The sequence below is a fragment of the Ambystoma mexicanum genome, chromosome 1p (assembly GCF_040938575.1).
Source record: "Ambystoma mexicanum isolate Mex_15411 chromosome 1p, UKY_AmexF1_1, whole genome shotgun sequence".
Lineage (NCBI taxonomy): Eukaryota > Metazoa > Chordata > Amphibia > Caudata > Ambystomatidae > Ambystoma > Ambystoma mexicanum.
In genome coordinates, this window is record NC_090921.1 from 258,470,995 (window position 1) to 258,497,795 (window position 26,801).

The 26,801-nt window shown below is 50.8% G+C and overlaps 1 protein-coding gene across 1 annotated transcript in view; it reads left to right on the top strand.

Annotated features, from left to right (window-relative positions):
• Window positions 1-26,801, top strand: part of AP1S1 (adaptor related protein complex 1 subunit sigma 1) — a 231,365-nt gene that overhangs the window by 25,979 nt on the left and 178,585 nt on the right. The gene's annotated exons all lie outside the window — the stretch shown is intronic.

Genomic DNA, 26,801 nt, shown 5'->3' on the forward strand with positions numbered 1-26,801 from the left:
GACCTACATAGACCCAAGAAAACACTTTCACTTAAAAGTTATGCTTTTGCAGTTGTTGGTATTGCCTCATATAGTAGGCCTTGGTATGGCTTTGGGCAACTGTTTGTTTGATGTATGTATAGCCACCCATTTAGAACTGGTTTCAGTATGGCATACCTACAGAAAAAGGACCGTAAAGTTTCAGGCTCCTCCCTCACACAGTCTTCCCAGACACACTGGAGCCTGGGTGGGCTTCAGGGCTAAAGCCTGCCAATGGCAAATCTCACAAAGGACTTCAACCTACTTTAAATGGTAGAAGAAAAGCCCAGAAGGAACTGACAAATGAAAAATAGCGAAAAAAGACTGGTTGTGTGGGTTTGAGAAAATGATCACCAATGTGCTGTACTGCAGTTGAGAAAGTGGCATGCTAGTAACCTGCACAAAAGGTTGTAAAAAGAAACCACTGCCTGCAGCCATTTAAGTTAGTCAGTGTAACGAAGTTACATGAGGAGTGGGAGGAGTTAAAATGTAACTCCCTGGCACCCCACATACGGTGGTGTGTGCTGGACCCACAAAAGGAGAGGAAAGGTAAGTAAGATCAATTTTATCTTACTATTAGTTCTCGCAAGTCAATGCATTTAAACATAAAGAGAAGTTGCAAAGGACTCCTCAGTGACACTGCACAGAGGGTGCTGGGAGTGATCAAGCAAAAAGCCGATGCCTGTATAAAATATATGGAGTTTACCAGACTCCATAAAACGGTAGCAATGAATTGCCCAGTCAGAGAAAAAGCATGAGTGAGTGGTTAAAAAGTTCCACTTGCTCCTCAGGAGATTAAAATTAAAAGTCCAGCAAAGTGCTGGGGGTCTCTCGGGTTAAAGGGGAATTGGCACAGAAACTGAAAATTCTCTCCAATCTTGGCTTATGAGGAGGATGTGAGATGTAGGTAAGTACACTGAGCCAGTACATTCAATAGTCCAAAAAAGTTTATATTAAAATATAGATGTGTTATGGCAGGTGATTAAATACTCTTAAACTAACCAATACACACAGGAATTTTCCTCTGGATATTTTAGTCACTAAAATAAAATGCCTAGCAAGATAACACAAATTACAGTGACCCCGCAAAGGACTCCCTAATGGGACACAAGCTGTCATGCATGGGCAAGAGGTATGGGTGTACACCCAAACACATTGCAATGCACTCCAGTCACCCTTAAGGTAAGTTCTACCTTTAGCCCCACAGTACCTTAGGTTAGAAGAAGTAATGCAGCTGGATTCTCTCCTGTGCAGCAGTGACAGATCCAGTGTCCTGATTACATGGTCTGGTGACTAAAGGAAGGACTCTGAATGGGATGTCACAGCAGCAGTCGTGCAAAAGGACCCTCAGCTTGGATTTCTTCGGTCTCTTAGGCTAGTCGGCGGTTTTCACGCCTTTTATCAGCTCCAACAAAAGGTGGTTATCGCCTGGTCGTCGTTCTTTTGGTTTTTCAGTCCTTAAGAGGATTTGGGTGAGTGGGATTGTGCCCCTGAAGTTTCAACTGGAGCTCACCAAGTTCTGGCCAGATTTGTCCACACCAAGATGCTGCACTGCAAATGGGTCAGTCTCCTGTCATTTACAGTTTGCAGCACAGCATCTCGGGAGATGGCTCGTTTGTAGTTCGTTTTGGGGCTGGTTGGTCCCACCAGCGAAAGGGAAGGAACAGCCCTCTTCGGAGCTCCTCTGTTAAGAAAACTGGGTCATGACAGCAGTCGCTGCTTCAGTTACTGGGCGTGTCTTCAGGCGTCTCTGGTTGTCTTTAGCTTCGGGTCTTCTGTTCCCATGGTCGACTTGCCTTCTACCTCGGGAACTTCGCCTTATATTTTGATTTCCCACTCACTACTCTGTAAACTGTCCCATCAGTTTACAGAAAGGGGCCGGGGGCTGTTCACTTGGGACAACCATCCCATTTCCCCCCCACCCCTCCCCTGCCACCTCCTTCCCCAGTAGGTACAAGTTCTGTTCAGGCACTCTGGCAGACAAAGGACAGTGATTCCCCTGATTCCCTCCTTCACAGAAACACTGGAGCCTAGGCGGGGACATGCAAGGCTTCCTGCCAAAAGCAAAACGCACACAGATCCCTCCCTCCCAGAATGGTAGACTGGCTACCAGAAGACAACCACACGGGAGTAATGGTTAAAAGAGAAAGGAGCCACCATGTTGGAACATCGATGACCTTATTGAACATAACCGAGATTGTGAATATAGTCTGTGGTAAATAAAATTACACAATTAGAGCACGTCCACTTCCACCAGCCCTAACTGTAGGATAGGATTGTCTAGCCACAGGAACAGAGAGAAGGGGTGGGGGTGGGGGTGGGGGGGGGGAATACTGGGTATTTGTAGTTTGTAGGGAAAAGTAAAGAATCTCAAAAGAGAACCCAAAGAGTTCCCAGCAACACTGCACATAGGGTGCTGCGTGCTACTAAAGTTAAATAGAGATTCCTTAAAGAGATCTGGAGGAAAGCAGACTCCATAGAATAACATTGGGAACTCATTATTTCTGTTTAAAGTCCAAGCACAAGAAGAATGAATCGGTGGGGGGGGAGGCTGGCTCCCCTCATTCAGATGGGAAAGAAAATGTCCAGAAGTCCAGCAAAAAGTGCTTTGGGTCGGGGGGGGAGAGGGGGTCGGGTCTCACCAGGAGGGGTATTACATATACAACTGATACAGTCGTCATACCATCCTTCAATGCTTGCTACCCAGAATTATGCATGGCACTCTCCAAGCCACCTCACCTTGCGTGCGCGCACACGCGCATCTACCAATCGAGGTAGCATCATTAACTTCAGTTGTTTGCAAGCAACCACCCATGAATCATAATTGGCATAGCCTGGTGGCAGATGGGACACCATTCAACTCATGGCATGCACTATATGAATGGATATTAGTATATTACGGTTGCCAACTCTATTGAACCAAGAACAAGTGAGCATTTTTGTGTCGTGCACACTTAAAAGAATCCCTCCTATGTGACCGCCAAGGAGAATATTGCTCACTGATGTAACGTGATTTGCATATCAGCACAAAGTTAAGCCAAGTGAGAGCTGGGTTTTTTGCCCCGTCCTGGTTAAGTTGTTCTCCTCTTTTACCATCTCGTGTTTTACGCCATTAGTACAATGGGTGATGAGTTGTCTTGCAACTGCTAAGCTAGCAGCCTTTGTTCTATAAAGCTTTGTTTCAAAACATCAAAGTGCATAATGAACCAATCTGATTATGCCTAAAGTAGGAGAGTCAAGTTTCCCGGTGGAACACACTGCCACCACAGCTGAGTAATGATCCATCCCTTTCGTCATTCCAAGAATGTCTGAAAACTAGACTCTTCAACCTAGACCCGGAGTAAAGAAATATCAGGTCCTGGCGACAGCCCACCCCTAATCGGCCAACTTTTATAATGAAACTATGGATCGATGCCCGTAACTACCAGCACATAACCCCCACCACTTTCACCATGTTCAATAACTACTTTGTCATAACTGCCTTGTTTCTCCAGCATGGGGTCTGGCATGGATTCACATGCTCATGAATATTCCCTGTCGTCTGGCTGGGAATCCTCCGTAAAGAAAAAATCTGTTTCATTTCTGAACTGTCTTTTCTCCTAACGACCAATCACTGTTATGTGGGTCATACTGCCCCCAGTCAATGACTGCCATCTACCTAAGACCCTCCTCTGGCAGCCATCTTCAGATTTTTACCACACGTTTCAAGTGTTGGGAGTCCTCGTGCTATAACTCTCGAGCTTTTACTGCATTTGACGATATTTCTAAGAGTTTTGCTCTATTTCGGTCAATCGAGCCTCAAGATCCATTGATCCACATTCCGATTAACGAGGACCCATTTTCGTATTCTTCAGGCCCCCCCCCCCCCCCCGGTTAACACTAACCCCATTTCCCCCCCCCCCCCACCCCCCCCTGAGCAAATTTCGGCAGGTTGCTGCTTGGAGGATTCCAGAAGCTTCTTCAAAGCCTACGCCGCGTGGACATGGCGGATGAGAAGAACTCGGCTTCTCTCTTCTTGTTTTGCCCCGGCTTAAACCTACGGAATGTGTTTTCGGACAACGGACATTCCCTGTGCCTTTACTGCCTGCACTCTGGGCCCGACGCATGTGGAGGAGGACTGTGCGTCTTGTCAGGAAACTGTACATTGCATGCTGAACGACCGACGCAGGTGTCTCTACGAGTGGCTGCAGGCCAAGTCCCCTGCTCTGCGTGAGCCCTGGCAGCATGCCTCCCCTGCCCTGAAGAAGAAAGTTGAGCGGTCTCTAAGACCTTTGAGGACGCTCCTACCGCGGGGGCCCAACATAAGGCCAAGCATCGTGAGTCCACTGCCACCGGGAGCGCCATTGCAATGGGCTCCGTGGCGGCCTAGGCGAGTACAGCGCATTCGACCCCGAGCCAATGCTCCAGTTCTTCTAAGAAGAGGAAGTCGGACCATCCGGACAAGCTCTTGGAGAAGACCCAGACAGGTCCTATGGAGAAGGCCAGGGGGTAGTGGGGCTCAGACCCCCCTCCCCCTAAGGTGAAGGGCTCGACCAAGGTCGTGAAGGCCCAGCTACATCTGGCAAAGGCCCCTTCCATCGAGTGGCTGAGGCGGATCTGCAGGGCACCGCCCTGAAGGCAAAAGTATCCTTGCCTGCCAGGAGGGAGTCCTCTTTTCAACCCATTGAAACGACACCTGAGAAGATGCCTATCATTTCCCCGAAACCCTCTCCCTTGGTCTGGACATTCTCACTGCTCTGAATACCCTATGGTCGGAGATCCGGACAAGGATGCCTCTTGCGCCGGGACCAGGAGAGTTCACCCTCTGCCTCCTTTACAACACCCCTCCGCCCCCCGAGGGACGAGACTGATCCAGACCTCCCATCTCCGCCGCCCATATCTTCACTGCCCGACAAGATGGGCTCGTTCCACGCCATGAGCTTGGGGGCCTTGTCCCCGAGGAGAAGAGGAAAGAGGGTTTCCTTTACCAGCACCGCAAGGTGAAGAGTAAGACCGTACTTTCGATCCCGCTCTTGGATGACATTTGGGATGAGGGGTTGTCCCTCATGAAGAACGCTTCCTCTGCCCTGGCGAAGAGGGACCGTTCTGAGAGGTAATACATGGTGGACTCTGCGCCGAAGTGCTTACGGTCCCAGCCATCTCCGTACTCTGGTTTCCGCGACTGCCAAGAAAGTCTTCGGGCGCCTCTTCTTCGGCAGCCTCCTCCCCCCTCCCCACCCCCACTAGACAGGGAGGGGAAGAAGTTTGATGCCATGGAGCGAAGTTATCACGTCGGCAGCGATGACAATAAAGGCCGCAAATGTCTCGCCATCGTGGCGCGTTACAACGGGGAGCTTTGGTTCAAGATTGCTCCCCTCCTGGACTTAGTTCCTGACGACAAGAGGGCGGAAGCTTTGGAGATCCTACAGGAAGGCGAGGTGGTCCATTACGGTGGGCACGGACATCGCCGACACGGGTTTCTGCCAAATGGGCAACAGTGTTTGCCTTTGTCTGCGTGGCTGGCTTGGGGCAACTAATTTCCACCAGGATGTTCAGTCAAAGGTGTTGAACGGGGACAATTTGTTTGGGATGACTGTGTGGAAGAGTCTCTTTGTGCCATCAAGGCGGAAACTGAGATGACGCTTGCCTTGGGCACGCTTCAGCAACGATGGCTGTCCTTTCGGACTTCCGGAGGAAAATCCCAGGGTTCTTACAAAGGCTTCGGGGGAGGTGCTTCGTCCTACCATCAACCCTCCCACTCGTCGGCCCAGGAGACCTACAGGGGCCGTTGCAAATCTGGAGGATAACATCGCAAATCTGGAGGATGATGTCGCTGAGGCCCCCAAGATGGCGTTTCAAAGTTCAAACAGGATTGAACCAGCTGTGTCGTCGGGCTGCCACCCGAGCACTCCGGTGGGAGGCTGACTGGCGAACTGTGTGGAAGACAATCTCCACCGCCCGTTGAGTGCTGGACGCTCTCGCCCACGGACACACCCTAGTGTTGCAATGGAAGTGTCCCCATATACCACCAGTGGCCTGGTAGGAAAACCACGTTCCTTAGCTGCTGCTGGAGGTGCGGGCCATGTTGAGGAAGGGCACGATAGAGCTCGTCCCAAAGTGGCTCTGTAGAGTACTCTCATTACTTCCTCGTCAAAAATACCACCAGCTGTTGGAGGCCCTTCCTGGACCTCTGCCGTCTGAGCAGGTACATCAAGTCTCAAAAGGTTTGGATGGTGACTCTTCAGCACATGCTAGGACAGCTGGAAGAGTTGGGTTTTCTATTGTCTCTGGACTTGGAAGATGCCTATTTTCACATCCCCATACACAAGGGCCACCGCAAGTTCCTACGCTTCGTGGTTCAAGGGCAACATTACCAGTTCAAGGCCCTTCCCTTCGGATTGAAGTTGGCACAAAGGGTTTTCACCAAGTGCCTGGCGCCGGTGCAGCTGTGTCTACGAGGGAGCTACATCTACCCTTACCTAGACGACTGGCACATCCTAGCAAGCTCAAAGGACATCGCCGTCAAACATATGACGAGGACCGTCCAACTCCTGACGGATCTGGGGTCCTCGGTGAACTATGCAAAGTCCTGCTTGATTCCATCGCTGGACTTGCGGTTTCTGAGTGCCTGACTCGACAGTGTCGTGCCTGGCGTCTCCGTCGGAGGAGATGGTAGCGGCTATTTTAGCAGCTGTCAGCCCTGAAGATCGAATGGGTGAGGTCCATCAAGTTTCAGCTCTGCATGATGTCGTCATGCATATACCTCATTCGGCTGTGCAGGTTCCGGATGCGTCCACTGCAGTAGTTCCTTGACGCCCGTTGGATACAAGTGTCGGGAAGCTTCGAGGACAAGGTCGCACTCGACGAGAGTTTCCGTCGAGCGATAAGGTGGTGGGGAGTGCGCACACATCTGTCCGCAGGGGTGGATTTCATTTCCAGACCCCACCTTATCAGGAGACTGTCACGACGGATGCCTCCTTGGAATTGGGGGGGGGAGGGGGTGCACAAACCGGAAGTCTTCATGAAAGAGGCCTGTGGCTAGCGGAGGAGAAGACGTTGTACATCAACGTGTCGGAGCTGCGGGCAGTGTTTTGGGACCTCAAGTAGTTCCTTCCGTCCCTCAAGGGCAAGGTGGTGCGGGTCTTCACGGACACCACCACCATGATGTTCTACATCAGGAAGCAGGGGGGGGGGGACCAGATCCCCGGCGCTCTCCAAAGAGGCGCAGGACCTTTTGGCACTGGGCCGTAGCCCAGGGGATGTTCCTCCTCCTGCTTCATCTGGCAGAAGTGAAGAATACCGTTGCTGACTCTTAGCAGGGAGCTGCGCTCTTGCCACGAGTGGGAGCTTCAGCAGGACCAAGGGATTACCTGTTCCACAGATGGGGCAATCCCCAGATCGATCTGTTTGCGAAGAACATGATGTGCCGGAGGTTCGCTAGCAGGTTTCCCCAGCCGGGGAGCATGGGGGAGACGCAGTCTCTTTCCCCTGGGACTGTCATGACTCTTGCACCTGGCCCTCACTGGCAAGTCAGCCTAGGGCCAGGTCAATGGCCTTAAAACCTCACCCAAGACTCTCTTGGAGTCAGTCCTGGCGCTTTTGGCGCCAGGCTCATAACCATCATGAAGACCAACATTAGAATGGGACTATTTACTTGAGGGGGGGAGGGGGGAGTATCCTGTCTTGAATCCATCGCCGACTTCAGTTCCACTCACCTGAAGGTATGAACTCCATCATCCGGCACTGTGTGCATCTGGGAATACCATAACCTGGAAAGAGAAAGAAAGACGGCATTAGTAAGCGTTTACTCACGTTTCCTCCCGAATGAAAGCCACACAATTCTTACCTGGGTAGTCATCTTGGTCAGTATCACAGTATCATTGCTGGAACATTACGGCGCTTGGCGAGGAACATCGCAACCTGCAGGGGGAGAAAAGACACAGGTTAGCAATATAAAAGGCGAAACCAGCGCTGCACATCGCGCATTACTCACCGGACCGCATCATGCACACCGTGCTTTCACCTACCGGCCCATGCTCATCTTCAAACTGCATGACAACACCAACATACCTTTCCATACCTAAAAGGAAAGAAGCAAGACATTATTATTCGAACCAAGAGGAACATAAGAACTGCATATAAAGACTGTAAAGCAGCAAACCTATGGAGTCGCAGCAGGCCTGGATTCCCACGGGGGTCGGGGGGCTTGCACCAGTGAAGTAACTTGGTTGCTGCTCGCCCCCCCCCCCATTCTACGCGCCCCTGCCACGAGGAGCAGGACGGAGAATCCACCTTTTACAATATTAAGGTGAGGAGAGGGCCCAAGGGGGAGGAAGGAGTTGAGGCCAAGGGAGGTGGGAAAACATAGACAATCTGGTATTAAATCTAGCTCTCCTATATTTTCAGACCCATCTTTAACCAGAGTGCTTACCAAGTGACCGGGAGCGGGTTCGAGATGGCAAATCATCCAACCAGGGCTGGGTAGCGCCCCGTGGATACCAGGTGAGCGTAACAGGGACGGTCTGTTTCTGTATGTATTCCCGCCGTTGCTTCTTCGATTAGTCCAACTCAGACGGTCCTGGTGCAGGATGATCCTTGTCACACCGGCGTGGCCGAGGCAGATATGGTACCTGGACCTTCTCGAAATGACAGCTGTCCCGGCCTGGCTCCTGCAGCGCTAGAGTTTGGGGGCTACGATCTCCCAGCGGACTGCAAGGAAGTGCTTGCCAAGGCCAGAGCATTGTCTGCTCTAAAAAGTTATGGACAAAAATGGAAGAGGTTTGCCGTTTGGTGCCGTGAACAGAAGATCGATCCTCTGCGATGCTGTCATTGGCCAAGGCTTAACTGGCCCGTGCTTCCGTTAAGGTTCATCTGGTGGCTATCTCCCGCTACACCAGATCTCTGGGACTGTGATCGCTGTGGTCACACCTTCTGGTTAAAGAGTTTGTCAAAGGACTGTTCCGTTCGTTCCCGCCGGTGAAGGCTCCAGCCCCGGGGTAGACGCTCAATCTGTTGTCGACTAGGCTCATTGGTCCCCCGTTCGATCCTATGCATTCAGGGCCATTGAAGTTTGTTGTGGAAAACAGCATTTTTTTGTGCCATCACCTACACATAACGAGGGGGCGAGATCCAGGCCCTCTCCTGTAAACCGCCTTACTTGACATTCCACCAGACAAGGGTAGTGCTGCAGACGCACCCCTCTTTCATGTCCAAGGTGCCGTCAGACTTTCATATAAACAAGCCCTTGGTGTTGCCTGTATTTATTCCGACGCCTTCGTCGCTGGCTGAGAGGACTTTGCACTCGCTAGATGTGGCTAGAGCGCTGCAGTTCTATGTGGAACGCACAAAGAGTTTCCGGAAGACGTTACAGCTTTTCGTGAACTTTGGTCCTGTGAACCAGGGGGAGGCCCTCTCAAAGGCTTCGATTTTCAGGTGGCTCTCCGGCTGCATCATCCATTGTCACTGGTTGGCAAACCGACTGTTGCCTGGCCGTCCGAGAGCTCATTCGACCAGAGTGCTTGCTGCAACTATGGCGTTTGTCTGGTGTGCCCCTGCTGGACAACTACAGGGCAGCTACGTGGAGGTAGACGAACACCTTCACGAGATTCTACTGCGTCAACAGGGATTCCAGGGAGAGGAGTCCAGAGTCGGCCAAGCAGTGCTGCTCAACCTGTTCGCTTGAATGTGAGCCTGGTGAGGTAAGAGATGCTTGATGTTGAGCCTTGCCACCACCCATGGTTGTGCATGTGTGTTCTGCTATGTATTCTTGCCAGATCCCATGCTAGAGAAGGAACGAGTTAGTTACCAGTAACAGTTGTTCTCCAGCATGGGTCTGGGATGAATTCACATGCAACCCCTCCCGCCTTTTCTTGGTCCTACTGCCACTTTACATGCTAACAAATCTGAAGATGGCTGCCAGAGGAGGGGCTTAGGTAAAGGGCAGACATTGGCTGGGGGCAGTATGACCCAGAGCTCAGTGATTGGTTGTTAGGAGAAAGACGGTTCAGAAATGAAACTTTTACTGAGGATTCCCAGCCTGACTGGGAATATTCATGATCATGTGAATCGGTAAGTAACTAGTTCCTTCCAAAAACCATGGTCTCATGAGGGGGCCAAATCGAAGCTTAAGAAACCCACGGTCTGCAAAAGACCAGAATCCAGAAGTCTAGTAGAGATTTAAAGTGAACCAAGGCTGAGGCAATGCCCCCAGAAAAGGGAAGGCCAAAGCCTGGAAGAAAGCAAGAAATGTGATGAACGGACCCAGCTCTGGGTAAGTCCCGTAGAGCCATTCTATGAGCATTTGAAGCATGGGTCGACACCAAGAGTAGGTTTGAACTCTTCAACTGGCCATATCTTTGAACATGCATAGAGGTGCAAGTATTGAGCCCAGACCTAGCTTTGGGAAGCAACGGAGCACTTTGCAATCGTGGGGCAGAGGTTGCAAGGTTAGGGAGCAGAGAAACAAGGGAGTGAGATCAAGAGCAGGGGAATGATGGCGGTTGTCCACAATGTATCTTCAAGTAACTAGCTGAAGAAACTGTGGGGATCAGATTACCCAGTCTCTGGTACGGTGGGGGTGTGGAATTGGGTGTTAGGGTTGAGCCATTACTTGAGAGGGAGGGTCTTCTGATCCTTCCTGAACTGTAGGAGAAAGTGTGCGTTTGTGTGTTGGGGGGAGGGGAGAGTGGGGGCTGGGAGAAGCAGGTAAATGGGGGGGGCGGGTGCTAGACAGTTTTGTTTGGTGGGTGGGGATCGGGTTCCAGGGTCATGGGGTGTAGACAGAGAAGGTAGGTCTTCGGTTTGTTTCCTTCCTGCACCAGTTTGTTGGTTTTCTACAAATACTGCCGCATAGCAAGAATTCATACTCCCCATGGTTCAGGGCTGAATTAATGCACGGTTAGTGATTTGGAGCAGTATAAAAATCATTAACAGCCAAGGCAAATATACAGATGCCGTCAACTGTGTGTCCGTAGTAGATAGTGACTCATTGAACACTTGCCAATATCCAAGCCATGCCAACAGTTCATCCCCATAAAATACTCCTATTATTCTGCACTCTAAGGCAATTGGTGATAAATACATCACAAATAACTCTATGCTCAAACAAAAAGCCAAGTCAAAACCTGTACAAGGGAAAGTCAGGAGGACAGCTTGATTCTAAAGATGGAAACAAAGTCCAGGAGCCTTGGGTGGAGATGAGAAAACTGCCCAAGCTGCTGTTCAACAATCTGGGAGACCCTGGCTGAACTCGGGCCAGTGTCCATCTCCTCCAGTTTAGTGAATGTCGACCTTCTGCCACTGGTCCAGTTCCTTTCACCTTCCCTATGTTGCCGGCGGAAAGTCTCTGGCAATAGCTTTCCTGTTCCTCCTACCAAAGCCAATCCTGGAGGATACTGTTATACTACCCTGGTCAGCTTTTCTCTCTGGGCTTTCTTTTCATGCTGTTCAGCTTTGCACTGACTTCTAGGCAGCTTTCTCTTTAGCAGTCCTTTATGGCTAGCTGTCGGCCAATGGGAGAAATGATTGTCCCCATATTCTGATTGGTTAGTTGTACAGGCAGAGAAGACTGGGCAAAGTTCATGGCTCACGACGTTGGCTTCCCAGTTGTCGCTTAAGATGGATGCTGGTAAGTTCTGGAGTTTAATTCTAGGGTTTTGCTGAGGTTCCAGGGGTGGTAGACGGGGTTAGTTAGGACCTCTAGTCTGAACATGCCTCCGCCTCCTGAAAGATTTTTAAAGTAGATTGTTGAAAAATGTGGGTTTTGTTGAAAAATATGGGGTTTCATAGAGCAGAGTAGTTTGAATGTCAAAAAGAATTCCTTTGTGTCGGGTGACAGTTGGGTAAGATTTTCGTAGCAATGATAAATCTTCTGACCCGTGTCAACCCAAGAACCTTTTGCTTTTACTCTTTTTATGGGTGTCATGTCTTTTAAAAAAATTATCCTTTGACAACTTTTTTGCAATAAGTGCCTATTGTTGCTGGGTTGCCTTATGGGCTCCCCAACCTTCTCTGGCCAACTTTGTGAGAACTACAGTTCCCAAGGGCTGAATGGATCTTTGGATCCCTTTACATTTTGCTCCCCCCACCTTATGTGGAGTGCTGCGGAGATGCTGAGTATTCCCTTTCTCATTTTAAATTTAACGTCGACAAACTTACCTTTTTAATGGCTGGGGGCAGTGAACCTTTTTATTAATTTGGTGCACCTTTATCGCAGGCTGTTTTTACAGCCCCCGGTAAAGGCACCCAGAGTTGCTTATTTTACCAAACTGTCTCCGGTCTTATTTTTTTCTTCTCGCCGTTTTAGTGTCTCTTGTCCGTTCTTGTTCCTTCCCCTGACATCCAGAGTGGGAAATTCCTTTGTGTAATTTTTATCTTTGGCGGGAGTCCTGTGGACGCCCCGCACAGGCTCCAGTCTGTGTTGGCAGGAAGCGAGGGGAGAGTCCAAAACTCTGCAGCCCTTTGTCTTCCAGCCAGATTGCGAGATTCCAGTTCGAACTGGGAGGCTGGCTGTCCTGAAAGGATTGCCGACCACCCTCCCCTACCCCCCCTTCTCCCCACCCCCCCAAATTTGAATGTTGCAAAGCTGTTTGTTTGGCTGGGTTCCTGCATAAACGTTTGATTCTGGAAGCTGAAGCGGTAGTCTACCACTGGACCCAAAACCGAAGAGGGAGATTAAGATTTTGTGGCTGAAAATGGTTTCCAGCAACCGGAGAGCCTGCTGTAGCCCTTCCTTCCAATCGACCAGGGGACTTTGAAAATGAGCCATTGTGCAGTGCACTATCTTCCTTAGTCTGACTCGCTGAAACTTCATGGGTATCCTGCTGGAACCCCAGAGGCACGAGTCTAGTCCAAAAAGTCCCCTCACCAGAGTGCTGGTCCTTGCAAACGACGAGAATCAGACCGGGGATATTCTATTTTTGCTCCTGAAAAAGGCACCAAATCTACAGCGGCATCCAACCATGAGGAAAACCTTGCCTAGAGCCTGTATCCTGTCTTCTTGATGAAGGAATTCAATGACCAGGATCAGCAGCCAAAAACCTGAAGTAGTCCTGCTGCAAAATCTTTTTCTGTACTGAGGAACTGTGCTGGCTTGGGCATTTGTTTGTGATTCCTGTGTAGTTTTGGGGTGATTTCTGTGATTGGGAGTCTGTGTCTGCTTGCTGCCGGCAGTCTTTAGGGTCTGGCTTGGCGTACTCTATAAAGTTTCTGGGTTTCAGCATTCTTGACTGCATTGAGCAGTGCCAAGATGTAAGATGAAGAGCTAATGAGCAAGAGAAGGAACCTGGGTGCTTGAGAGAAAGCCAGGGTTAACCATATAGCGTGTGTGTGTAAGTAAGTGAACCAGGGTACGTGTGAAAGATCGCATGCAAGAGAGCAAAGGTGTGGGATGGCGGGTGGAAACAAGGGAGCACAAGTATGAGTGGATGCAAGGTGTGACTTGCTAGGTGCAAGAGATGGCGAAGGTGGATGTAAGAGGGGGGGTAGAGGCATGAGGGAATCACCTGGTTGCCGGTCCCCACAAATCCCCCTCCACCCTCATCGCTCCGAGGCATGGTGAGTTATTCCTGAGTTGAGGATGGCAGAAAAGATGGGCCGTAAAGGGTTTCCTGGCAGAATCACTCCCCTCGATTGCAATCACCAGACTGGCTGGTGATGCAGTGCAGAGTTCCCACAGAAAACGAAGACGCGGCACTGTCCAGAGCAATGCCGGTCGCAAGAGGCGAGGCAGAAAATGCTGACGTACAGATGTCCTAATACAGGTTCAAGTTCTAAAAAAGAAAACCAATGCACTGTCCTGCCACAGGTGGCTGGAGCTACTGCAGGGAAGATGGGGAGGAAGCAAAACGTTTGAGCTTCAGAGATGCTGTCTTTGACAGTTGTTATGGTGATTTGGGGGGGGGGCTCCTGGCAGTGCAGACAAGAACCCCCAACCTGGCTCAGGAACCAGATTCAAGATGGTCGGTGTACTATAGGATTGACAGTTTGAGGTAAATCATGGAAGTGATCGACATGCCATCCTATAGAGCATTTCTCACAATAGAAATAGCAGGGCTATATTGTGTGTTATTGTCACTATTAAACCATTAACGGTTTTGTATTTGGGGTCTCCTAATATGGTGAAATATTGATTGCTACCCGTTTTATTTGGGATATTCAGATAATGCACTTGTGTATATATTTGAGACTGCTGTAGGTAGGAGACAGGAGCACCATTTGTCGTGCATCATGTATAACACACTTATTGCTACCCTTCATATAGGGGGTACAAAGGAAAGGCATGCATTCTTAGTGGTGTCAGTTTGTGAAGAGGCAGCAGCACCTGTCATGATGTGGGACATGTTGGAACATAAACCTTTAGCTGTGATGGAAACCATGGGCGGCAGGATTGAGAACTCGGTGTGACAAGAATGATGGGGAGTGTGGCAGCTCCTCTACTGTGAACAAACATGGGTCAAATACACTGTTTTTGTATTTCTTCCATTCGGGAGGGTATACACCCACGTTTTAGCTCACTGCACCCTTCAGAGGAGAGATTTTCATTTGCTCGTCGGTCTGTGTCCCGTCCAAAAGGGCAATCCAGCACTAAAATACCAGGAAATTCTCTTCTGAACAAGAGTACCATCGGCATCCCCAGACATGTGCTTGGCCTTGTTGGGCCTCTTCAGTGAGGTGAAGCTGAGCCTCTCTAAGGCACAGTGAAAATAATCCCTATCAAAAAAATAAAAACCAACACATAGAAGCTTCTGTTTGGACCAGTAATGTATGTGGTGCCATAGAAGAAAGTACTATTACTGCATGATCTTAAAAGGTATATTTTTAATATGCATGAATAAGCGAGTTGAAAAGTGTTTATTACATTAACATTTGTTTTACATTTAAACCTTTCTTTTATTTGCTTATAAAATGACCCCATTTTGAATGTAAATTACTTTTTTACTCCCAGCTTTAAAAAAAACTGGTTGTAAAATTCTCCCACTTTTAAAATGAGCACTACCAACAACTGCTTTCGGATATTGCAGAGTTCAGCTTTGAAGGAAGTCCAACCAGTTTTCAGTTGGTGGAACAGGGATCCTTAGCAGATCTGGTACTCAAAGATGCTGTGAGATCCCATTCAGGGGCTTGAGGACTAGGCAAGTCCTTTCAGGGGCTGATCAGGTTCAGAATGGCAGGTCCTGGCCCACAGGAAGTCACCCCCCAGTGTGCCCTGGTGTGGGTATGGGGCAGAGCTCGCCTCCGTCTTGGACTGCTCCTTCTTTGCATCAGTGGTTGAGGGCTTCCAGTGGTGTTTCAGCGTGAATCAAAGTAGTGGTGGGAGAACTACCCCCCTCCTTTTAAAGGCAAAATACCACTGGTGATTGGACTAACGATAGCCTGCCTTAGTGCTCCAATCCCTGTTCTTGAAAGAAGTGCACTTTGCCCCTCTAACATTGCACCAAAGTACTTTGCTCCAGAGGAATGGCAGGGGAAAGGAAGAAGAGAGCGGGTCGGAGAGGAACATGATGGAGTTCTTCCACCACTGTTCAGAGCCCTCCTGACTTCTCTAACCCGCCCCCTCACTTCTCACTAGGAACCAAGGCCTTTAGAAATGAAACCCCTTGGTGTGAGGCTACTGCCATTGAATGGTGTGCTCCTTTGATGCCTGTGCCCATGGCAGCTGCCTGGTGGGTGGCTGTCTCTGGCAGATGATGTATTCTAGCCTCGCAAAGAGATCAAAGAAGAGGCATGGGCAAGCCGTTTCCTGTCAGTGTTGTGCAGATAAGAGACAGCCAATGATGTACTAATCTTTGTATTCTATATATATAGGTGCATATGTACCCCTAACCTATCCCTCCCTTCAATAGGTTTTACGGTTTTCTACATAGGAATCAAGTTTGTATGTGTTGTGCGAGCATCATTCTGATGTCTGCCAGTTTGCCCTGCTTTATTTTGACTGAGAATAAAGTAGCATTTTGCCATATTCTTGGTTTGTCCGGTTATTTGGTCTGAGATCTTTATTGGTAATCCCATCTAGCACAAGACGCTTCAAGGTGCTGGAGCACAACATTCTCTCCAGTGGTAACTGGAGACAAAATATTTCCAGTGATTCTACAAAATGGTGCCTGTCTCACTGTAAGCATACTTCATGTTTTGCACAATGCTGCCACTGAAGGGCCAGCCATGCACACAAACATTTAGCTGCCATTTACTGCAAATAGTTTGTTTGCAGTAAATGGCAAATACTTGCCAGCAAGGTCTAGTGCCATACAAATTGTACTAGTCCTTCATAAAATCTTCTTGCCATGCGAGTCCACTAGTAGATTTTGCAAGTCCTGTTAGTTTTCTTGCACCCATACTTTTATGCTTCTGACATTTAATGGAAATTCAAAACTTTTAGTAACGGAATGCTACCAAAAAAAGAAACTCTGGACTGGGTGAACTGCTTGTGCGTGAAGTCTTGACAAACTTGTGTTCTCTGAAATAAGCACAGGTCGTAGTACAAGGCACAAATAAAATTATGGTGTGTCTTAATTTGATAACCCAAGAGATCAAACTATGATCCACAGAGTCAGACGGGAACACAAACGAGCCCTGGCAACCAGAAAAGTCTGTATTTGCGAAACACAATTCATTCACAATGAATTTTGTGTTGTATCTCTGGGTTCTTTTTAGGGGTGATAGATTATTTTGATTTTTACAATACACTGGCTCAGGAACATCCCTCGAGCACACCAGATGCACAGTGCAGTCTCTCATTAAGAGAGCCCCGAGTTGGCCAAGACAACTGCCACACGTTGCCCTAATTGTCTGGCCCTTCAGGCATTGCTCTATGGACCAGTCTGATCCTGTGCCTCATGTTGATGTGTGGTGCACCTGACACTGTTTCTCTGTATTATGGTACTTTTTTATTATGCTTTTCCATTAAAGTGCGGTAATGCAAGTGGCCATGCAAGGAAAGTGGCATATCTGGACGCTCTATTCCCATTGATGGGGGCAACTTGAGATGTACTGTGGGTTGTATTATCGGAAAGGTTCTGCTGAATTTTGGTATGAAAGCAACATGCACCTTATTTTGAATGAACTTGTGGTTCTGAAAAGGTGTTTGGTGTATTTTTAGTTCACAAAGGAACCAGTCCTTTGGGGTGAACATTTGCCTTTTAAAAATGCATGTGATCCATATATTGACAACTAAATATTAGTGCTTTTGATGTGATTTGCAATTTTCCACATTAAATGGGCTCCTGGGTAGGAACTTGCCTTTTTGATGCATTACATTATTTATTTTCACTTCACCTTCACCTCTTTCCCCTTCCATCTCTCTGCCCTCTCCGTCCATGGTGCTCTCCATTTCCCTATTTCTCCAGCATGGGGTCTGGCATGGATTCACATGCTCATGAATATTCATCGTCGTCGGGCCGGGAATCCTCGGTAAAGAAAAAATCAGTTTGTTTCATTTCTGAATTCTCTTTCTCCTAACAACCAATCACTGGGTCATACGGCCCCCAGCCAATGACTGGCCTCTACCTAAACCCCGCCTCTGGCAGCCATCTTCAGACGTTTACCGCACGTTCAAGTGTTGGGAGTCCTCGTGCTTCGCTCTGGAGCTTTTACTGCGTTTTGCGCTTTTTGAAACAATTCCATCGATCTACCTTCTGATTAACGGGGACCTGTGTGTGTTTTTCTCCTATTCGTCAGCGTCCCTCAAGGGTGAATTTCGTAGAGTTTCTTCGTGGAGGATTCCAGAAGTTTCTTCAAGGCCTACTCCACGTGGACATGTCAGTGAAGGAGGATTCGGCTCCCCTTTTCTAGATTTGTTCCGACTGCGGAATGTCTTCTCGGACGACAATCGCTCCAGGTCTCTCTACTGCCTGTACCCGGACCCAACGCACGTGGAAGAGGACTGTGCGATTTATCAGTAGATGGTGACCCGCATGCTGAAGGATCGGCATCAGCGCCTAAAGGAGTAGCTACAGGCGAAGGCCCCAGCTCTGGCTGGGTCCCAGCAGCATGTCTCCCCTACCAAGAAAACTGAGCGGTCTTATAAAACCTTTGAGAGCATCCCTCCCACGGGGGCCCAACAAAAGGCCAAGCACAGCGAGTCAACTGTCATCAGGAGCGCCGTTGCAACGGGCTCCTATGTGGCCAGGGCGAGTACCGCGGCTTCTGTCACCAGCCGAAACTCGAGATTTTCATCATAGAGGAAGCCGGACCATCCAGGCAAGCTCAAGGAGAAGCCCAATATCGGCCCGCCGGAGAAGGCCAAGGAGGAGCGGGCCGATGTCACGCCCCTCCCAAGGAGAAGGCTGTGGGTCCGACGAAGGGCCAGGTGCATATGACAAAGGCCCAACCGCCCATCGAGGGGGGGGGGGGTGTCCCTCGCGCAGGCTGCTGTGGTGGAACCCACAGGACACACTCCATAAGGCTAAAGTCTCCCTGCCTGCCAGGAGGGAGTCTGCTTTTCAGCCCATACAGAAGACGCTGGAGAAAATGCCAGTCATTTCACCAAAACCGTCTCCCCCCCCCCCCCCCCTCCTGATCGCAGAGAGGGGGGGGGGGTTGGTAGTCAAATAGGGCACCGACATCTCAGAGGAGGATGAGTTTACAGGCCTCCAGACCATCCAGGAGGAGCGGTGCGTCGATGGCAGGCCCTATGGCAAAGATTCCAATGAGGGTGACGACGAGGAGACCGACAAGGAACAGCAGGGCGTTGGGGGCCTGGGCGACCAGCCTACGCCACTCTCACTGGCTCCACATTCGCCTCTGTCACCACAGCCGCCTCAGCGACCATCTGGAGATACCTCAGCAGACATTCTCTGTTTTGCATACTCTGGTCTCGGAGATCCAGACAAGGATGCCTGTTGCACCGGCGGCCCCTCCCGCGGCGCTGAGACAGACAGAGGAACCACCTACCAAGAAGAGGAAAGTTCACCTCCACCTCATTGCCACCCTTCGCGCCCCCCCCCCCCCACCTGAGGGATGAGGCTGATCCTGACACTGCAACGACTGGCATGGATGGCGACTGGTTGGGGGACCTCCCGTCTCCACCTCCGAAGAGGGACATGGTGCCGGGCTCTTGGCCCAACTGCTTGCAGACCCAACTGTCGCCGGGCTCTGGTTTCGGCAGCAGCCAAGATAGTCTACAGACTCCTCCCCTTCGGCGGCATCCGCTCCACCCCCCCCACCCCACTTCCGTTAGGGAGAACTCTCAAAATGTGCGAATTCCTCTCTACCTTGGAGCCCCCCAGCTCTTTTGCTGGACTTTGGGACTTTGTGAACTTTTTAAATGTGTTTGTTTTCTGTATTTATTTCTTTTGGTTATGGAGTTTTAGATAACTCAATAAGCATAATCTATATATATATATATATTATATATTTTTTTTTTTGTCACGCAGCCCCATCAGTGCAGTGACACAGGGGAGCATTTTAGGCTGTCCCAAGGGCTAAATACCTTCTCTGGGATAAACTGTTTCCCAGAGAATGTAAAGTGAAATTGACTTTACTAGTCTTTCCAAATTCCTAGACCCAGCACACACCATCTTACAATGGAGTGCTTATTATCCCCTGTGTCTAAATACTCATGTAGCAGTCAAATGCTACCCTTTCCTATTGAAAAGGTTGGTGGCAGTGGTTTTACAACGAACGACCATGATTTTTCCCGACCGCGAACACTGGTAGCTAAAAATCACGGGAGCCATGTTTTTTAAGATGGCGCCTTAAGCCCCTTTGTTTAAACTGGTCCTGGTCTTTTTTTCATCGTTTATTTTTGGGAAGTTCCTTCTAGTGTTTGCCTCTGCATGCCAAACCAAGTTTGGTCCCTATGTTCGTATGCCATTGGCAGGCTTCAGAACTGAAGCCCTCCTCTGGTTCCTGAGTGTCTGGGGTGGGCAGGAAGTGAGGGCGGTTTCTGAAAGTCCCTGTGCTTACTCTCCTAGGAAACCGAAATGCGCTCTGGTGTGATTGGCTGGCTGACTGTCCGGCAAGGACAGCCACCCTGCTGGGTGAGTGACCGCTAGGCTGGATTGAAAGGGAGAGAACTGTTTAATAGGAGAGTCTCTGGGACTGGAATGCGAGTCGACCACTGGAACGAAAGAACCGAAGAAGAGCTGGAAGGACGGCTGCTTCAACTTCTGGACCGTTGGTTTGCCCGGTGAAGCCCTGCTGCAGGTCTGAATTGCCAAGTTCATCTCGACAGAGAAACCCCTTCAAGGATGATTTCTCCCTTTGAGTTGGTGGGACCAATCCACTCATAAGCCACTTGATACCTTCTCAAGGCTGGTTAGGATTGGCCAGGGAGAGGGATACCAGCTTGTGCGCTTGAATCAACAGCTACTGGAACTGAAGTGACTCAGTCTTGTTTGCTTTTTCAACGATCCCGTGCAGTGCAGGAGTCCCCCCGACGTCCTCCCTTTTGTCGCCATGAATGAGGCTTAGGAACAGTGATATTTGCAGGACCTACCAGGAACCAACGTCTTCAGCTGCATTTTGTTCTTCATATTAAGGTACTGTGTCAACCCGATTGAGAGAACGGCACTCTCGCGGTGAAAGTTCATGAAACTTTCCCAATTTGCAGGCCTAATCAACTTGTGACCCGACATCTGATTCTCTTTTGCCTAAACTACTTCTGAGAAATTTTGCAAAGACTTTATCGTTTGATACCAGAACTGCTCTTTCCTATCCAGAACACTAGCCCATTGACTTTGGCCTGGCCTATTGACTTGAACTGAACTCTTTTGGTGAACTGAAACTATTTGCACTGTAACAAGTATATGTGATCTATTCTACTTGCCTTGTTCCTTTTGCTCACTTTATTATTTTTTTGAAACTTTGGTTTTATTAGCATTTTCTTTAATATAACAAACGGGCTCCATGCATGTTCAAAAAAAGTACATATGACAGGCCCAATGAACCCGCTCCCTTCCTCCTTCACCCCAAAACATGGCCCCCCCTAACTCCTTAATCAAACATGAACCGTAATTTTGGGAGTCTTAAACTGTTCATTTGTGTCCGTAGCTTGGTAAAGAGTGTGAACGTCGACAATCATCTATGGCTGTGATTCAACCGCCTACCCCAGGTCCGTGGGCGCCCGTTCCGTGTCTGGTTCCTCCCAGTCCCGTCTCACCGGGCATCAGTGGACGTCCCATCCCCAGGTCTGCTGTACCCCATACCAGTTCTCTTGGAATGCACCAGAGTCATTGTTCATCATTGCCGTTAGCTTGTCCATTAAGAACATATTTTTCAATTTTTTTTAGCCAGTCCTCCTTTGAGGGGGTCTCCGGGCTCTTCCATTTCTGAGCCAGGGCCACCCTTCCCGCCCTCAGCATTGTTTCCCACATTCTGGGGTACCTGTAAATGTCCGTGGCCTCCGGGGGGAGACCCAACAACACCGTCGGAGGGTTCTGGGAGAGCAATTCCTCAGTGACTTCAGCAGTCCAGCCCCTGACCCTATCCCAATACGCCTGTACTTTTGGGCAGTTCCGCCACATGTAGCCCCTCGATCCTGTCTGGCTGCACCCCCTTGGACACATGGGGGACACTCCCGTGAACATTTTTGATAACTTTACGGGGTCTCTGTGCCACCCCTGCAAGATCTTGAAGTTGTGTTCCATGTCGGCTGTGAATACATTCCCATGGAATGCTATTTTAAATATCCGTGACCAGGCGTCCTCCGAGATCACCTCTCCTGCCAGGTCATTCCAAAATGCGCGGAGACCCCGTCTCTCCACTAAATTAGCAGTGTTCAGGATCCTGTACATCCCTGACACCGTTCCCTTCCTGGAGGTTGCTGTGTCAAGTAGTTTCTCAAAGGGGGTTAGCTGTCTCTTCAGGTTCTGACCCCATGATGGGTCACAAAGAATGCCCTTCAGGCGGTGATATTCGAATATGGAGAGGGACCCCTGCCCAATAGTGTCCCTCAGATCCTCGTATGGTAGGAATTCCCCCTCCCGGAAAAACTGCCCCGCCCATTCCAGTCCCGAGTCGGACTAGGCCTGTGCCTGGCGGAACCCCCTACTACCCATATTGAGGGGGTGTCCCCAGAGTGAGGACATCGGAGATGGCCAAGACGTTAGGTGTGCTGTCTGGGGACCCTCCCTCCAGATTGCCCAGAGAACTCCAGGGTAGGATGGGTTTTAAGTCTGTTCGGGATGAACGTGCGCGGGGCCTAGAGGAGATCTCGAACTTTAAGAGGGTGGGCATCCATATCCTCCAAGTAGGACCAGTAGGTGCCCATTCCTTCCCTCATGTGCTCCTGGAGGACGCGCATTTGGGCAGCGCGGAAATAAAGTTGGAAGTCTGATAAGCCAAACCCTCCCTCTTCTCTCGGCAGGGTCCGGACCGCCTTCGCGGTCCTCGGGGTCCTGCCCTGCCAAATAAACTTGCGGACCGCATTCTGCAGAGTCCTAAAGATTTGGTCAGGGACGCTGGTTGGGAGGGAGGTGAAGAGATACAGCAGACACGGCAGTACATTCATCTTCACTGCCGTCATGCGGCCGTACCAGGACAGAATCATTGAGCCCCACCTCCTGAGGTCCGCGGTAATACCTGCTAAAACGGGGTCATAGTTGGGCGAGTTTTGATTAATCCCTGGTGAGGACGCCCAGGTATCGGATAGAGACCTTTCCCACTGCTATCCCGTTAAGTACGCCCACTGAGTTAAGCCCGGGTCCCGTGTTCTCATGGGGAGCAGAACTGATTTAGACGCATTAATCTTTAGCCCCGAGAAGCGCCCAAATGCGCCCACGGGAGGGGGGAGGAGCTGGGGTCCACCAGGTAAGCCAAGATGTCGTCCGCTAACAGGGAAAACTTAAATTCCACTTTGCCCCTCTTAACCCCTTTGATATCCGGGTGTGATCTGCTATGGCCAGGGGCTCCATTGTAAGGACATATATCGGGGGGGACAGCGGATATCCCTGTCTTGTGCCCCGTGAGAGGGGGAAGGGATCCGATAACCTGCCATCCACTTGTACCCTTGCCACCAGAGCTCTATATAGTGCAGCCACCCATCCCCTGAAATGTGTGCCAAATCCCATTTTCTGGAGGAGGAGTTCCATGTATCTCCACTCGACCCTATCGAATGCCTTTTCCGAGTCCAGGGTGAGGACGCTTGCGTCGAGGTCCGACTCCTGGGTGTGGTGGAACAAGTCTATGGTTTTACGGATGTTGTCTGAGCCCTGTCTTCCCCTTATAAATCCTACCTGGTCCCCATGGATCAGTTTCGTTAGTATCTCCTCCATCCGCTTCCCGATTACCTTGGCTAGGATCTTAACATCGATGTTCAACAGGGATATCGGGCGGTAGGAGGAGCACTCCGAGGGGTCCTTCCCTTCCTTGGGCAATACCACAATTATGGCCTCCATCATGGAGCCTGGGAGGGTCCCCCCCTCTAGTACTGCGTTGAAGACCTTCACTAAGTGCGGGCTTAGGGTCGAGCAAAACCTTTTATAGAAGTAGACTGTGAAGCCATCCTCGCCCGGGGAAGTGCCCACCTTCATCCCGCTGATTGCGTGTTCCACCTCGTCCTCGGTCACCAGGCCCTCCAACCCCTCTGCTGTTTCCCTCGTTAGGGCCGGCATTTGTATTGAGTTCAGGAACCCTTCTATCTCCGCGTCACCCCCGTTCTATTCTGATGAGTATAGTTTTTCGTAGTATCGACGGAATGCCTCTCCTATGTGGGGAGTGTCGTGGCCTATTAACCCCTCTTCGTTCTTTACTGCTTTCACCATTCTGCTTCTCTGGACCTCCCTCAGTTTCCAGGCCAGGATCCTATTCCCCCCCCCTGTCCCTCTTTTCATAGTACTTTTGCTTAACCAGTTGGAGACTCCGTTCCGTGCAGGAGGAGATCTTTCAACTGGAGCCTGTAGTCGGCCAGAGTGGTGAGCTGATCTCGATCCAATGGATCTGCAGGGGGACCCCCCGGTTGGAGTTGAGCTATTTTCTCTGTGATGTTTCCTGGGCCTCCCTTTCTCTTTTATTTTGGGCACCCATTTTGATAAGGAGTCCCCTTAGGGTTGCCTTGAAGGCGTCCCATAGGGTGTGCGGACCTACCTCCCCACTGTCGTTAAACTCGAAGAATTCTGTTATTGCGTCTAGCACCTCCTGCGCGCGGACCTCATCCTTCAACAAAGTCGTTGCATTTCCATCGTCCCCTATGGTCGCTTAGCCAGCCCCTTGCAATGGTGGTTTGGACCATGTCGTGGTCCGACCAGGGGACATGGTCGACTTTGTGGCCAGTGACGAATGGGTGCAGGGTCACGTCCACTAAGATGTAATCTATTCTGGAAAAAGATGAGTGAATAGTATGTGAAGGAGGGGGCTCCCATTCTGGGAGTCGGGACCGTGTCCACCAGACCCAGCCCTGAGTTAACCCTTTGGAAGGTCCGAGCCATGGACTCATCCGTGCCCTGGACGACTGAAGACCAACGCGTTTCCTGTCCTGGGTTGGATCCAGGGCCATGTTGAAATCTCTTCCCCCCCCCCCCCCCACCACCAACACACCCCAGACAAAAAGCTTAAGTTTCTCCCCCACCTCCTCCCAGAATTGGGCTTGACCTTCATTTGGGCCGTATACCACCGCTAGGGTAGGTGGGGCGCCCTCCAGGGACCCTCGTCCCCACAAGTAATGGCCCTCAGGGTCTTTCAGTATGTCCTCTTTTTCAATACCAACATTCCTCGCCAGGAGGATGGCTACCCCTCTTTTTTACCCTTGTGGGATGCGCAAAAAACCTCACCTATTCCCCCCCCCGCATCTTGGGTTCCTTCCCCCGTGCCCAGTGAGTTTCATGTAAGAAGAGAAGGTCAAGGTTAGCCCTCCTAAATTCCCTACAGACCAGGGACCTCTTTGTGGGGGCGTTTAGGCCCCGCACGTTAAGGGAACCCACTCCCAGGGCCGGCGGACTTTCAGCCATTATCTAAGATCGCTCCTCTTCCTGTCGGCATATTCTCCCCACCCTTTCCTGCGTGCTCCCTTGGATTCCAATTGTGCTCCCCCATTCCTCCATCCCCGCCCCCCTGGGTGGGCCTGAAACTTTTCCCCAACTGCCCCCTCAATCCCCGTCCCGAACTGAACAACCCCAACTGTTGTGTATCCCCCTTCCCCGGCGTCCAGCCAATTAGTTCTGCCATCGCTGGCTTTGGCCGAACCACCAGCCTGCCCACCTCGGCCAGGCCATCTGTGAAAAGCTCATCGTTTTGAGCCCCCCTAATTGCAGCGACCCTTCTCTGGCCCCCTTATACTTGCTTTTGTGGGGACGCTGTGAGTAATTGAACTGCCGAGACACCACTACACCATTTTGGAGCCTGATGGGATGCCCCCGTCCTCAGTCTTAAGTCGTTCCGCTCTCCGTCCTTCGCTGGCGATGGTGTATTCCTTTTTCTGAATTTTCTTGCGCCTGTTTTCCTTCTCCTGTCTCCCGATGGGCCAGAGCCGCTTGGTCTGCCCGTCTCCGGGCCCGATGGGCCCCTCCGGGGGTTCGAGTCCACTAACGTAGTCCTAGATGGCTCCCCTTATGTTGTCTTCTGTGATCAGAGTTGACCTTTGACCCATATATTCGAAGGTCGGGGAGAAGGGGTAGCCCCATCTGTATCGTACCCCTTTCTCCTTAAGCAGTTGCGTTTGTGGGCGGCACATTCTGCCTTTGGCCAATGTGTAGGCCGAAAGATCCTGGTATATTGAGATCTGAGCGTTATAAGTGATCTCCCGGGCTTTTCTGGCCTCCTCCAACACTTTTGTCTTTTCTGAGTAGTAATGGAACCGGACCAGGATTGACCTAGGGCCCCCCGCTCTGCCCCCCGCCCTGTGCACTCTATCAAATGTGAGTTCCGTCGTCATCTCCTCCGCGAACAGGAGGGTGATATGTCTCACAGTGCGGGTGATGTCTCTCTCCGTTTCTCCTTCCGATTCCGGGACCCCAAAGATCCTGAGGTTGTTCCTCCGTTCCCTATTTTCAAAGTCGTCCATCTGCCTGGCCCGCTCTTCGTCTCTCTTCTCCAGGGCTGCTAGCCTCATGTCTATTTGTATTTCTTGGGACGCAGATGAGGATTGGTTGGTCTCCACCTGTAGTAGTCTGTCCTCGACCTTATCCACCTTCTGGTCAATTTTTTCAAATTTCTGGGCGATGTCCGAGCGCATGTCCCTGATCTCCTACAGGATCGAGGCGAAACCCTTTTCCATTTCCACTGTGGAGGGTGCCGGGGCCTCCGGCTGGGCCATTTCGCTCCTGAGGGTCGTACCTTGGATGCTACTCACAGCCTCCTGAAAGCGAAATTCCTGCAATGTTTTCCGCCAGTTCATCTGGTCACCCCCAGTCTCCCACCGTCAAGAGGCAGCTGGTGATTTTCCTCCTGGGGAGCCCCGGGGTTGCCAGTGAGAGAGGGGGCGGGTCTCTCCCCACCCGCCCCTAGTGTGGTTCTGTTGCTGCGGGGGGTACTGGTGTTGGGCGGGCACACGCCCTCCGTCGCCTGGCGGGGGCCTCACACCCTCTCGTTTCACCGTGGCAGTCAGGGGTTCTTGGCAGCGCAGGCAACTGGGTCCGTTCGGCCAGGCCCAGAGGGGGTCTACGGGCAGGCACATGCCCCACCGATGCCGGGTGCGGGCCTCGCACCCAGGCTGCCTCGATGTCTCCCGCGGGCGAGGGAATGGTCAATGGGCCTGGCTACTCCACCTCGCCGTCCTCACTTAGTGCCTGCGGATCCCTCCACGACAGAAGTCGGCGTGTACGCGCTCGCTCTTCTGGTGGGAGCGGCACCTCCCGGCCCGCCTTTACTTTTTCAGGCTGTCCAGAGCTCAGCGACGACCCGTCCTGATGAGTGGGGGCTCCACCGCTCCTGTC